This window comes from Nicotiana sylvestris, chromosome 8 (genome assembly GCF_000393655.2).
Source record: "Nicotiana sylvestris chromosome 8, ASM39365v2, whole genome shotgun sequence".
Classification (NCBI taxonomy): domain Eukaryota; kingdom Viridiplantae; phylum Streptophyta; class Magnoliopsida; order Solanales; family Solanaceae; genus Nicotiana; species Nicotiana sylvestris.
In genome coordinates, this window is record NC_091064.1 from 163,153,989 (window position 1) to 163,165,371 (window position 11,383).

An 11,383-nucleotide genomic window follows, 5' to 3' on the forward strand; every position below is an offset into this window, starting at 1 on the left:
ATATTTTAATAGTTAAAATAATAAAAGAAAGAAAACAAAAATACAAAATCTGTCATTTCTAATTGTCACAACCCGGAATTACCCCCTCGGGAGGCGTGATGGCGCCTACTCGTAGAAGCTAGGCAAGCCATAAATTTAGAAATGTTTGGCTCTTCTATTTTAATATCTTTTTACAACTTATATTAACAAGTGATAAACATCTAAATGACAGCGGAATATGAGATTTAAGCAGAAGTCTTAAATATATATAAAACCAAAAATATTTCGAAAGTCAACACATGCCTCTACCCAGAATCTGGTATCACAATATCCACGGACTACTAAGAGTACTACATACAACAGTTTGAAGGAAAAATAACATTGTTTGTCTCGGATACATGAGATAATAGAACATAATAAAAGATAGAGGAGACGTCGGGCCTGCGGACACCTCTAAGGCTACCTCGGTGTCTCGGTGGACTGAAGGTTGGCTCCCCTACTGCTGCTGATCAAGTACCGCTCTGGTATCTACACAGAGTGCAGAGCGTAGTATTAGCACAACCGATCCCATGTGCTGGTAAGTGTCTGGCCTAACCCCGGCGAGGTAGTGACGAGGCTAGGACCAAACTCCAGATAAACCTGTGCAGTTATATAATATATGGCAGGAAAACAAACAAGAATAAGCAGTTTAAAAATGGGAAGGGGTACATGCTTTGGGGAAACATATCAAGACCAACAGAACCTTAATAAGATATGAAAGGACAGCTCAATATCCACAACAATACAATAACAATACTGTTGCAGCGCGCAACCCGATCCCTTATCATTTAACATTGTTGCGGCGTACAACCCGATCCACATATATATAGTTGTTGCGGCGTGCATCCCGATCCAGTATAATATCTGTTGCGGTGTGCAACACGATCCAATATAATATCTATTGCGGCATGCAACCCGATCCAATATAATATTTGTTGCGGCGTGCAACCCGATCCAATATAATATCTGTTGCGGCGTGAAACCAGATCCAATATAATATCTTTTGCGACATGCAACCCGTTTCAATTATACAGTCAACAATAATCATAATTAACCGTCCTGGCAAAGGATCAATAATAGACTACACTATCCCGGCAAGGGAACTCAGCAGTACAAGTATATATGCCCCAGAAAGGGAGAATCAGCTATAACCAATCTTAACTCAACTCTTACTCGTTTCAATTACCACCATTTCTCGATCATAAGCAGATCCCACAATAAACAAACTAAGTCTTACTCAATATCAAGGATCTACTCACTATTTCAACCATAGTAACATTCAAGAATACAACAAGTATCAATTTAAGACTCACGGTCATGCTTGACACCAACGTATAGATACTCGTCACCATGCCTATACGTCGTACTCAACAAGAAGCAAATAGAAAATAGGACTCAACTCTTAATCCTTCAAGCTAAGGTTAGACCGGACACGTACCTCAATGCTTCGAACACAACTCAAGTTTCAATTTATAGCTTTACCCCTTGATTCCACCGCCAATTCGTTCGTATCTAGCCACAAATTACTTAATTACATAAATAAACGCTAAATGAATCAATTTGAATGCATGAAAATGGATTTTCCAAGGTTTTACCCAAAAAGTCAAAATTTCCCCCTAGCCTACGAGGTCAAAACCCAATTACCCATTCCCCTACGAGCTCAAATATGTAATTTGTTTTGAAATCGGGCCTCAAATCGAGGTCCAAATCCCCAATTTTTAAAAAACCTAGGTTCTACCCAAAACACCCGATTTCCCCTATGAAAATCATTGATTTGAAGTTGAAATCATGTTAAAAGATGTTAATGATTGAAGAAAATTAGTTAAAAATGACTTACAATTGATTTGGAGAAGAAAAGTTGTTTGAAAAATCGCCTCTTACATTTTTTTTTGGGTTTTGAAAAATAAAAAATGATTGAAAATCCTGTCTATTTATACTCCTCTCAGACCCCCTGTGCGGACCGCACAAAATGGACTACTACCGCATGGGTCTTCCTGAGGTACTGCGGTCCAGTGCCCTGTGCGGACCGCACGAAATGGACTGCGGCCGCACAGGCCTCCACCGCGGACCGCACACATCCCACCGCGGTCGCAGAGTCCCCACCGCGGCCGCAAAGCTTCCACCGCGGACCGCGAGACCTGACTTCAGAGACCTGCAACTTCTCTGAATCTGCAACTTTTCCCTAAGTGTAAAAACATCCCAAAACTCACCCGAGCCATCGGGGCTCCAAACCAAATGTCATACTAATTCAAAAACATCATATGGACCTACTCGTATGATCACATCATCAAAATCACATGTAAAATCATGAATTAAACCTCAAAACTCAACATTTTCGTCAAGAACTCTCAAAGTTCATAATTCTTCAACGGGAAATCCAACTCACGTCAAATAAACTTCGTTTTTCACCAAATTTCACGAAAACGTCTTAAATCATATATAAGACCTGTGCCGGGCGCCGGAACCAAAATACGGGCCCGATACCATCGCGTTCTAAGCAAATTTCATTTCAATATTCCTTAAACAGTTTCAGAAAATAATTTCTTTTAAAAATTCATTTCTCGGGCTTGGAACCTCGGAATTCGATTCCAGGCATACGCCCAGGTCCAATATTTTTCTATGGACCCTCCGGGACCATCAAATCACGGGTCCTGGTCCGTTTACCCAAAACGTTGACCGAAGTCAAATTAACTCATTTTATAACCAAATTTTATCGTTGTTTACAGAATTTCATATTTAAGCTTTCCGGCTACACGTCCGGACTGTGCACGCAAATCGAGGTGACTCTAAATGAGGTTTTCAAGGCCTCAGAACATGGAAATTTTGTTTTAAAACAAGTGATGACCTTTTGGGTCATCACACTAATCACGAGATCAACTTCAAGAGGAGGTTGGAAGAAGAATCAAAAGAGAAATAATGAAAAACACTAAAATTAGTGAGCGAAAGAATAGGGCTATAATAGTATAGATGAGGAATCAATGGGAAATGTAGCCCGACAATATAAACAAAAATCTAAAAGGGGATTATATATCAAAATTTTAATTCAGCGATTAGTAAATTTCACCTATTTTAAACCTTAAAAAATTCAACATTTCAAAGGGGTTATACCTAAAAATTGGCAGAGAATCGACCTTCGACGGAATAATTATGATAAATAAAAAAGAAAAAAATAACATATAAACCCTTCAAAAATAACAATTGAAAGGGTATACCTCAATATTCCCATTCAGCAGTACGAAAGCTCCAAGAATACTCCATCCTGGTAGACGATTGCTACTCCAAGAGTTCATTCATCAAGAAGCAGTCGACAAGTTTATCCCCAATTGTGAAACACAGAGTTGAGTCCAAAGTTTGATTAGAGATAATAAAAAGTAAAATTCCTAAAAAAGATATGAAGGATAAAAAAAGGTTAGCGAGAAAGATCTACTACTAATGGCAGATAATTGTGGCCAGAACCCATTAGTAAATGGCAGATGATTAGCAAAGTAATAGTGAAAGAGAATTCTAGAATGAAAGAACGTGAGGAAGGAGAAGGATACATATGTTAATAAAAATTCAATTTAAGATCAGCTATGTGAAATTACCACTTTATCCTTGGTCGACCTTCATGGCTTTTCTACATAATAAAAAATAGAAATATATAATAAAGTTGGACATGGAGAAGGTGATGTGGCATCCTTCTATGTTTAGCAATTCTATTTATCTTTTATCTCCTTTTTTTTGAGCATTTTTACCTTCTTCATTCACATTCAATAAATAAAAAAATTGTATTAAATAAACAACTGTTGCTCGAAACGTTTCTTGGGTATTTATTGGAGAGTCCAATCGTTTCATGGAAGCCCAAAGGTAAAACAGTTGCCCCTTCCTCAAATCTCTCACATAACAGTACTCTCCCCCAAATATAAGACGAGGCAAATTTGGAGTCAATGGTGGCAGGCTTTCAATTTGGATTCCGAGTCGAAAATCAGGGATCAACAACGTTATTGATTGGCAGCAATTAAAGGCTTCAACGACAAGACACTTTCTGCTCCCGAGAAAATTCACGGACAGTTCATGACTTTGCAGGTCCTTTTTCTATTAAAATTATCCTAACTTTTTTTTTTACTCAATTTTATGCTATTTATTTATGTAACAATTTGAGAGGATATCACAAATGCTCTAAATATTAAAATTCGAACTTGTGAAATATATACAGATAAATCATAGTTGATTGAAGTATGGATCAATCTTTTGAAGTTAAGATGGAAATACAATCATATTATTCCAAAAGAGAGGTCATTTTATAGTTGGAATGATTTGCTGTTATAATTGAATTTTTCATAGTTTTCCCCCCTTTAATTTATGCTTTCTGGTTATCTCCTTAATTGTTGTTCTTCTTGTTGTTGTTGTTGTTGTTGTTGTTGGTTATCTCCTTAATTGTGGGGCATTTTCAGTTTAACATAGGTGGTCTCATATTTACTTGGATAAGGTTACAGTTTATGTAGAATGTTAAAAACCATTAAAAGATGGTAGAATCGTAAAAAGATGTTTAATTAGTAAAGATTAATTTCTTTATTAACTTATAACATTAATTTTTAACTATATTTATCAGATGGGAATAGAGATGCTCCGACCTTGAAAGAGACTCTGAAATGGTCAATGTGGAACAAACACATTAACATTAAAAGATAATTTCTGTTAAACTCCATGATACTGTCATGAAGTATTATAATATCTTTTACTTAAGTGTCAATTTTCCTTTCGATGTTAGAATTGTATATTTTGAGGAACATTCAAATATAATACTGAAATATTGGACTTTTTTGCCTTATTAGGAATTCATTCCTCCTTTTACCTAAGTGATTGCCTTGGGCATCTCATGTTGTATTCTTCTTTTAATAGAAATGTGGAACTAAACAAGTGATGGTGACGCGCAACATAGTGGAGATTATGTTGTTCAAGATAAGTGGGTTAAAAAGGTATAGACAAAAAATTGGATATATTACAGGTACATGTTTAATAGATGCAACTCTGTTACTTGCTTCAGCCAAACAAGCAGCATCGTGGTAGAACTTTATTATTGAGGTGTACCTTTGAGCTTTACTCTATGTGCCATAATAATGAGTTATTTCACATTGAAATGTTATGTTACTTGATTACTGTCTAAAGCTAACTATTATAACTTATGCAAATAAACTAACATGCTGAAGGAGGATATAATATCTAGAAAGAATACAAATAAGGATAAAACAATTTTACTTTATTTTGTCTATTTTGAAGGTACCAGTAACTTAATTGATAATAATAAACCTTGCACAATGCTTACTCAAGCATTAGCACAAGTTAGATAGCACAACAATTAGTCGTGCTTAGAAACTTTTTCTTGAAGGAAACCTTTGTTTAATGCAATATTTGAAAATTCTTGTAGCTAAGGTGAGCATTAACAAGGTTTTTTTCATCTTAGGAATAAATTTATAGTATGCAGAAGGTACATTTTGTTTGAAATTGATTGAAAAGATAGTTTTTGCTCAGTTATATACTCTAACAAAGATAATTACATATACCAATTGGGAATTTCAGAAATTATTGCATAGGTTTTGTCAGTCAAATGGTTGGAGGCCTATCCTTTTGTGACATTTTTTTGAGGAGTATATTCAGGTGTCCGCTTATGCAAAAGATAGTTTTGTACATTAAAATATAAATTAATATGTTTATATATTATTTTGTGCACTGTTAATTTTTTTATTCTATAATCTGAAGTAATCATATTCTGCTGGCTCTTTTTAAATATGAAAAGGAAAGGATTGGAACTTTTGAAAAAAGCTTTTATGGTGTTCCAGTTTTTCAGGTACACTCTCTCCAATTATTTGTGGCACCTCTCTTAGACCAGAAAAAGCTATTTATCTTTAACTTCCTTTCTTTGCCTTTATCTCCCAATTATTTAGTTGTTCGATCTTCCAAGTTATTGTTTATTTATTGTGCAATTAGAGAGAGTAATAAAAAGTTATAAATGCGTTAATTTTTTAACGGGGTCCTAAAGAGATGTACATAATAACTTATTACAATTAATTGCTTAAAACTTCTGGCTTCTCATTCAATAGTGCAGAGTATCGTCAAAAATATATATATAATAAAGAACACCACCATCACTCTTAACCTTGATAGCCAATGCATCCTCTTAACCAATTACAGGTAATTCTTACTTTACTATTAGATTGTTTTTGCTACTTCTTTTACCCTTCAAAGCTTAAATTTGTTTCACCTTGGCAATATTTCTTTTGAGAGCAATACTTGGACATATCGTGGAAGGAGATGCACTTTCTTTAAAAAAAAAACTTTCAATATTTTGTGTTACCTAACTAATTATATTCTTTATTTTGTGATAAATTATTGGAATTTATCTGATTGTATGATATGAGGATTTTAAGGATGTTGCAGGAACTATTTTAGAGGGAAAAGCAATTGAAAATCTATAAGCATCCATTATATTCTCTCGCTTTCTTCTCATAAAGTTGTGCTCACAGTCTTTGTGTTTGTGTATATGTATGAGATCTTTTTTTTATATACAAATTACATATATGTATGATATTTGGATACACAAAGGAATTACGCAATTAAATTCTTATTTTCAATCTACAATTTAAATGGATTTGGTATATGTGATTGTGTCAATGGGTTCATCCTGGTGTGTCAAGTGGGAGAAATACCTTTGTTTGTAACTGAAAATGTGTTGTACATTTTATTATTTCTCCTGCATAATATTGGAAATATATCATCAGACATATTCTATGTCGTTTTTACATGATGTTGTGATTGACAATTTTACTTTTGTTCTTTTCATGCAATGATACTATCATTTGTGATTTTAGATTTCTATAGAATGAATAGGCCTGATTATAAAAATGAAATGGGTCTAAATAGAGCGAAGTGGGAATTAATGATTTCTCTTCCTCCTCTTTCATCTTCTTCTCTTTTGTCTTTTATTTTTGGAAAATGATTTGTTTATTTGTGTTTTTGTCTTGATTGTTTGGTACCGGACATACATTTTATATTCTTATAGTAATATAATATCACAAAAATACATAGAGATACAAAAAAAAATTAACCGTTGAGGTGAACTTTGATTAACTATCGCAAAGTGACATTTTCTCAATATTCATCGAGTGTTTTAAAGGTTACATTTATTTCTTTTTCCTTAATATGTTATTTTGGAAATTCAAAATACTCCAAGCACGATTAGAGAAGGAATGATAATGCAAAGATATTACAGAAATAGAAAATTAAACCTTGTGTTGAACTTTTAACAATACTAGTTTCTTGATACGTGCGTCGCACGTGTTATTCTGTACAAGCAGTAAAAAAATTAAAATATTATTAAAACATGTGAAATATTACACCAAAATTTCAAAAGAAAAAAAATACAAGCTAAAAATAGTAAATAGTTTTAGAGATGTAGTGTTGAACTCAAATTGACTGGATAGCTCTACGAAGATCAATAATTATATTTAGTTAGACAAGTGTATTTTATAATTACATAAATATAGTTGTTATGACTTACAAACATATAATACGACTGTATATTTCACCTAATATTTCTCTGTAGATATTGTTTTTAAAGTTGTTCCATTTTGATGTTTCAACGAAATGATACGTGCAACAGATAAAAAGAGAAACTAATACTTATTTGTACATGATATACTTTTTTTTTAAAGAATGAAAGAATTAAATGTTTGTAAAATTTTGTGAACAATTAATTAAGAAGCGACTGACAATAATAAAAACATAACAAAAAGATTTTTTTTCCATAGTCATGCAAAATTATACAATTTTGAAATATGAATTGCAGAAGGTTGAGAGAACCAAAAGATTTTATACTTATTTATGAAGGTATAATTTTTTGAAGGGTATCATAGTCACTTAAGTTTATAGGGTTATTTTAGTCTTTCACATTCAACTTTTGATCTTCATGCTTATAATTAGGGGTGTACATAGGTCGGGTTGGTTCGAATTTTACAATTACCAAACCAAACCAATTGTGTCTGGTTATTAAATCTAAAGACCAAACCAAATCAATAAAACTTGGGTTTTTCAATCTCGGTTTTTCTTGGGTTTTCGGGTTTCTCGGGTTTTTTCGGGTTTTTTTTTTAGGTAAAATCTTCGTAGAACAAAACATATAACTTGTGCTTAAAATATTTCTTTAATCCTAGTAAGATACAACTATATAAAGTATTTTCCAAGAAAATAATACAAAATATGAGATGTGTCATGTCATTATCCTAAAATATTCAACAATAAAGATAATAAAATTATGTAATATAAATATTGCTTATTAAAAAGCCATAATAAAAATAAATATAATATAAAAGTACTAAATCATGCTAAAATAAGTAGATTAATAAGGGAGTATTATTACATGACTAAACGCTAAAGAAAAAATAAAAATAGGTTCTGCATTTTTATCTAAATTATTGCAAAACAAAAAATAGATATTCAATACATTCCCGTTCGTAGTATTGAATTGAATGTCTTTTGTTAGCATTAGTATTGATTTAATTTTGGTTTTGGCTTTTGTTAGCATTATATAATTTACTAATATTAATGGCTATAAAACTTATTGGAACATTCAAAAGTTCTAAGTCCAACCTTGAAATAATACCTTAAAAGGTAAAATTATGAAAAAATTTAAGAAATATTTATAAATTACATCACAATAAGTATATTTATATATTAAATATATCTAAAAAATTTATATATGTAATGTCGGGTTGGTTTGGTTTCGGTTTGACTTTCTTTAGTTAAAACCAAACCAAACCAATTATGGTCGGGTTTTTTTTCCAACACCAAACCAAATCAAACCAAACCATAGTCAGATTTTTTTTCTCGGTTTGACTCGGATTATCGGGTTGGTGCAATTTGTCGGTTTTCTTTGTATACCCCTACTTATAATATAGTATGATATAGAAGAACTATTTGTTTTGTTGAATTTTAAGTTTCAGTATATATCGATCTTTTCTTTTTGTTTAATAGTGATGGTATTATTTTGTGGCATGATGTTTTGGATATCATCTAAACATGCAAATAATACAACACGGTACCAATGTCAATAATTTATATTAATTCAAGCATATTACATTAACTAATTATCCAATTTTATTTTCATCGATAAAAGAAGTTTTAATCCCTTAATTTAAACCTTCAAATTAGCCCGATAAAGTTCTTGCAAAGAAGTAAGGTGTATGCTTTCATGTGTATAAATATAGAGAAAGCGAGTCTGGATGATTTTAGAAAGAAGTAACCAATCTTAGAAATGCAATTATATCACAGTTGATAATATTATGGTTGAAGAATAGATAAATAAAATTATAAAAAATTTAACAATAAATTTTTCATTCATATTTTATTTATAAGACCGTGCGAAACGCGGGCAAATTGACTAGTTATATGATAACTAGTCAAAGTGCAATATGTTGCTTGTATGGTGTGATGCAGCCGAAATAATATTTATGTTTTTCCCAGTGACATAATTTGTTATTGGCAAGTTGACAAATGAAGAGGATGGAGAGTGGGTCAATTGTATAACTTAAGGCTATGTTTATTACAACTTTTAAAACCTCAATACCCCAAAATCTGGTGTCACAGACTGTCTAAGAATTGCTACATACAAGGTCTGAAGAAATACAATACACTGTTTCTGAACAAAAGGAAATGAAGCAGGAAATAGAGGTAGAGGGAGACGCCAGGGCTTGCGGACGCCTGCAGGTCTACCTTGGGTCTCGGGGTGGACTGAAAAAAGCACTCCAACTACTGTCCGAAAGCTGCTCCTGGATCTGCACACAGTGCAGAGTGTAGTATCAGCACAACCGACCCTATGTGCTGGTAAGTGTCTAGCCTAACATAGGCGAAGTAGTGACGAGGCTAGGACCAGACCACAAATAAACATGTGCAGTTCATATATATATACAGCGGAAAAGAAATACAGAAATAACCAAGTCAATGTAGGAGGGGGAAACATGCTGTGGGGGAGATAATAGCTCCGAATAGCAAGGCATCAAGTAAGGAAAGAAACAACATAACTAGAATATCAACAAGGAAGTAGAAATCAACAACTGCATGGCATCACCCTTCGTGCTTTTACTCTTAGCCTTACCAAAGCAGTTATATAATAAAAATGTGCACGGAATCACCCTTCGTACTTTTACTCTCGTCCTCACCAAAACAATCATATAATCAAAATGTGCACGGCATCACCCTTCGTGCTTTTACTCTTTTCCTCACCATATGATCAATAGATTCAGCACGGAATGGTACGTCGTGCGACACGTCATCACCCTTCGTGCTTTATACTCTTTCCTCACAATAACAAACAATGCACGACATCACCCTTCGTGCTTTAAACACTCTTCCTCACCCAAACAACAATCACAAGCAAAGGGGGCAAGGGAATAAACAAAATAGTAATAGAGATCCCGGCAAGGGAACAACAGTTAAACAATTAAATCCCGGCAAGGGAACAACAAATAAATCAACAATAGCCCGTCAAGGGTGACAACATAATGATCTCTTCTCTTCCTCAATTTTACTTCACAATTCACTTCACAACTCGAGCCAATGCTCTAGAGGTTCGATTATCACTTATACTTCCACAATTCATTTCACAACTCGAGCCAATGCTCTAAAAGTTCAATTGTCACTTATACTTTCACAATTTCGCTATACAACTTGAGCCAATGCTCTTCAATGTTCATAGGTCACAATTCGTCCCACAAACTTTATACAACAATTAGAAATCTTCACCAAGGCATGAATAATACAATAAAATCATGGAAATCACAATATAAGACTCACGGTCATGCTTGACACCAACGTATAGATACTCGTCACCATGCCTATACGTCGTACTCGACAAGAAGCAAATAGCAAATAGGACACAACTCCTAATCCCTCAAGCTAAGGTTAGACCAAACACTTACCTCGATGTCTCGAACACAACTCAAGTTTCAATTATAGCTTTACTCCTTGATTCCACCGCCAATTCCCTCGTATCTAGCCACAAGTTACTTAATTACATCAATAAACACTAAATGAATCAATTTGAATGCATGAAAATGAGTTTTCCAAAGTTTTACCCAAAAAAGTCAAAATTGCCCCCGGGCCCACGTGGTCAAAACCCGAGGTTCGAACCAAAACCAAATACTCATTCCCCCACGAACTCAAATATATAATTTGTTTTGAAATCGGACCTAAAATCGAGGTTCAAATCCCCAATTTTTGAAAAACCTAGGTTCTACCCAAAACACCCAATTTCCCTCATGAAAATAATTGATTTGAATTTGAAATCATGTTAAAAGATGTTAATGATTAAAGAAAACTAGTTAAAAATGATTTA

General features: G+C 33.5%; 1 long non-coding RNA gene across 1 annotated transcript; it reads right to left on the minus strand.

The window, feature by feature from the left end:
- Positions 1-223: 223 nt before the first annotated feature.
- On the minus strand, positions 224-3,557 carry LOC138876454 (uncharacterized). The gene is made up of 2 exons (XR_011401726.1): positions 3,231-3,557; positions 224-507 (listed from the first exon to the last, which is right to left on the minus strand). It is a non-coding gene; the product is annotated as an uncharacterized lncRNA (long non-coding RNA).
- Positions 3,558-11,383: the final 7,826 nt, after the last annotated feature.